We start from the raw sequence: 4,671 nt of genomic DNA, 5'->3' as shown, positions 1-4,671 counted from the left end.
GATGGGACTTCACTTCACCATCTGCTTCGAAACATGCAGTGGTGTGTGTAGTGTTCACTTTAGGCCGGAGGATTATCATCCCGGCGATATGGTGGAGTTCAACATTGTATACCGATGTAAAAGGTAATAAATGAATAAATATGCACACGTGATGCTTCTTTCCTGTTGTTTTTTACGTGAATCCACTTCAACATTAATGAATACAAATATAGTAAGTACATTAACACGATACCATCTCACACTTTTCAAAAAAAGTTTGGATTGGAATTATGTGCTGGTAATGTAAATATTTTATTCATGCCAGGTATATACGTTCAAGTGCACGTAAATAAATACTCATTACGTCATATACATCCTCACACGGTACGAAATAAACTCATAACACAGAATGAATGAATAAAGGATAACATGAACCACAATCGCTGGGTCCTAATTCGCATACTTATAACTATGACCTAAAAGTATGTACTTTTTGTGAAGAAAAAATATTTTAAAATACTTGACATTCGACAATTCTATTTCTTCCTATTAGTATAGAACATTATAATTTACTATTCCCATTGTATATACATCTTTTTTTCTTTCATATTTCATTTACACCACTCGAGTCGAACATGCATCATGACAACTTGGAGAGAGAAGCAGCACGTCGTCGTCGGTCTACCAGACACAGGTTTTTCGTGAGGAGACTGGTGTTGACGTTCATGTGCAATAATAATGTCTGTAACAATGCAAACTAAAGATAAAATGTGTTAAATTACAGTAAAGGACTATACTAAAACAAAGTATTTTTACAATGCATATTGGTTTGTATTTATATATAATTTTAAGTTTTAGGCATAAATGTAGGACAGAAATATTAACATATTACATAAAAACAGGACACTGTACTGGAGCACTTTTTTTATTGTTTTGTAGACTGACATCACCCCACACTGTCAGCTAAACAAACAGTTCCCATCCTGAGGCTGTTTCTGGACCTGGAATCAGACTTCCGCCGCTATCTTCGCCTGACCAGCCAATCCATAGTAAACCTCATAGCTGCACTGCCTTATGAGGTTGACCATGGATGGTCAAAAGACATATAGAGGTGGTAATGTTTTTGTTCTGGCTGGCCCATGCTGCATCCTATCGGGTTGTTGCCACAGCCTTTGGTATCCCCAAGTCAACAATGCACAGGGTTGTGCACAAAGTCAGCAGGGCTGTCCTTGGCCTGCTAAAAATATGGTGCGTCTCCCACAGGGTGAAGAGCTGGAGGAGATTGGTCTAGGGTTTGCTAGACTGGCAGGGTCTCCTGCTTTTCGCGTGCCAGTTGGAGCTATTGACGGCTGCCACATCCAAATAAAGCCCCCAGCCTTCATGCAGCTGTTACTTTAACAGGAAATGATTCCATTCAGTGCAACTCCAGGCTGTGTTTGACCACAAAGTAAAGGGTTTAAAAAACCAAATACATGTCATTATAAATATTTCTAATATATGTAATTAATGGATTTTTAAAAAGGATGATCATTTATGGATATATTTTTATTATTAGTATTATTATTAATTTACAATTATTTTTGTATTAAATATTTGGTGAAGACCTCCACCAAACTGAGGAGCCTCTCTTCCCTAGCTGCAGCCTCTTCTCATTTCTACATCCCTCAGCTCCATTCAGGCCCTAAACTCTTCTCCTCTCCTTCTAGCTTCTTCCTCTCTCTCTCTTTTCTCTCGTCTTCTTTTCTTCTCTCCTGCTCTTTCCGCTCTCAGTCTTTCCTGTTCTTCTCTCTTTGCCTCCCTTTCCTCCAGCTCCCTCAGATAGTAAAAAATCACTCTCTCCTGACCCTCTCTTTCTTTTTCCACCGACAACATCAGAAATTTGGCATTACGTTATCATCCACGTCACCAAAGAACGCCTGGCTTCAATTTGTTTAATCAAACATCAACAACAAGCTTACCTATGCAATGCTTGTTCGTATTGTTGTACGGGTTGGAGTTGATGGATTAGGGCAAAACTTCTTCAGAGCCCTGGGAGTTTTGGAGGGAGTAGGCTCCCAGTCTCTTTTCTCTGATGCCTCAGATGAATGCTCTTCTTCAACCTGGTCTCCTTTGTTGTCATGCAAAAAAGCCATGCAATACACCCAAACTTTTACACAAAGAAAACAAACATGACCATGAACGCCTCTCTCATCTACTACACGATTTCACAGTTTGACACTTGTGTATTTGAAAAGAACAACATGCTGTCATGAATAATTAAGAGACACCGATGTGTCATCAGAGTATTATAGTGCGCTACCACATCACAACCTGTGTTGTGGACACAATTTAGTTTTTAAAACCATATGATGAAAATAGCTGAAAAAAGCTCAAAATTAACCAGTTCCCCCCTTCAATAAAATCAACAGTTTCTGCTTCTGGCGTCGAGTGTGAAATGTCTTCATCCCAGGTACAGTCAGTGGCATATGTTTCAGCATGTCATATGAATATGATTTCATGGGTTTTATTTTTTTCAAACGCCAAATAATCACAATGCTCACGTTTACAAGCCAGCGTCATTATAGTAGTCTATTACCGTTTTACAGAATCTATATGATACTTCAGTTCAATGTTTGAGTGGTAGGTAATCACCATAACAAGCAGGACAGCATCAGTCGGGCACGCCTCCTTCAGCTCACGCCGACGAGCAAACGCTGGTCCAATGTTGATCCTCGTCCTGCCTTCAATCCGATCACTTTTTCGTTTCCTCTTATTGCTTTCCTCCAACAAACCCTTTTCTTTCTTAATTGTCTGTGCTGCTTCAGACATGACTATATTATCCGATGAACAAAGTTGGGCTCGCACATCCGAATTTAAGGAAGTGTGGGTGTTGGTGGAAGTGACGTATATGCCGTAAAGCAGTGGAATTTTGTATTTCTCTTTTGTTCTCGGGTTACTACCCGAAACCCGAAGTTTAAAAGTACGATTAAAAACGATACAGACCCCGTCAAGCTATGGCAGACGTGTCATTCAACCTATTGTAAGTCGATGTATCATCACAAGAGTCTTGAAAATATTTTTTGAAGGTTGAAAAGTTACCTAGTGCTGCTTTAAATGCAGAGCCACCATGGAGTTCCAGAACCTGTGTGGATACCCTGGCTTTGAATTTTGGTTTCTAATTCTGAGGTGTGTCTTGTGATTATGTGCTGTTGAATACACATCTCAGCTGTTTTGCAGATTTTTAGAACACGGCCTGATGGTCTGATAAGTCCCACTTCATGACTTCATGTTAATGAGAGTGTGTCCAAGCTCATGTTGGGAAGAGCTCTCTACACTAAGTCCTGATAAACAGGTAGGGCAGTGTATCTTCTTTGTAGCTGTTCTAACTATGAAGCCAGTTTTTGTAACCAACCACAGCGTCTTTGAACATGGACAGACTGGGAAGAGAAGGTTAACAAGTAACGTTACATGTTCAGAATTTCATATGATACACATTTTATTGGTTACTGTAAATGGAATGGTAAATGACGAAATTGCACACCAGTTACACTCGTCAGACGTAGCGCAAGCATTTTGAATTGCGAGAGGCGCTACACCTTTTCTGTAAGTTGAATACGGAAGGAGATCGGCGCTAGAAGCTAGATAATTTACTTTATAAAGTTTTAAATATGGATATTTTTCGTACACAAACACGCCACTTCGTCTTCAAAAGGCCTTTATTAACACCCCGGAGCTGTGTGGAGCAGTTATTAATAGATGCACTTTAATGGCCTTTATAAACGAAGCAACAATTCACTGCCATTATAAAAGCTTGAAAGAGCCAGGACATTTTAATACAACTCTGATTTTATTCCTCTGAAAGAAGAATACACCTAGGATGACTTGAGGGGGAGGAAATCATGGGCTATAATTTGCACTTTTGGGTGAACTAAACCTTTTAATCTTTAAATTATTTTGTCTTAGTTTTATATTCATAACAGGACTCGACATTAACACTTGTCCGGGACAAGTGGATTTTTGGAAGGGACAAGTGAAAGAGAATTTTACTTGCCCGACGGACAAGCCTGATTAAAACAAAAAATAACTAACGTTAGCGAATCACCAAAATGCAAGAATGATTGTGCATTAATTTAGTGTAAGTGCCGATCGATAGTGGATTATAATATATAATGAAATGACGATAACAAGTTTGCGCTGTTGACGCTTGTGCAGCCTCTCGAGGAGTAATTACAACAAGCGTTTAAGCTGTTTCCTGAATACCATACTTACTGAAAGTTACACTGATTTCATGACAGTTCCATAAACAATTAATTAACATTCACTTAAAGTCACTTACATTTTAGATGCAATATTGAGTATGTTTGTTCTATTTCAGCAGCGAAAATCGTTCACAGCAGAACCGCAACTTTTCTCACAGCAACAAGTGTGTAACTGAACGAATCGGTGTTTGAATGAATCGTTTAAATGAACGACTCAATGACTCGCTTATTAAGATGGCCACCTGCTGCCACCTACTGGAGGTTTAGTTTCATGTTTAAACATACTTTCCAACATTTGTTATTTGTCTACTCAAAACTACAAATCTCAAAACATTATTTAATTATTTGATTGGTAACAGCCCCTATAGTCTTATTTTAATTTAATGAATTTATCAATGATTCAATACATTTTTTTAAATCCCAAATATGCATATTTAAATATGTCAAATCTGAT

This window comes from Pseudorasbora parva, chromosome 20, assembly GCF_024679245.1.
Source record: "Pseudorasbora parva isolate DD20220531a chromosome 20, ASM2467924v1, whole genome shotgun sequence".
In the NCBI taxonomy this organism is placed as follows: domain Eukaryota; kingdom Metazoa; phylum Chordata; class Actinopteri; order Cypriniformes; family Gobionidae; genus Pseudorasbora; species Pseudorasbora parva.
The sequence above is the reverse complement of the archived record's forward strand: the minus strand, read 5'-3'. Positions refer to the sequence as shown.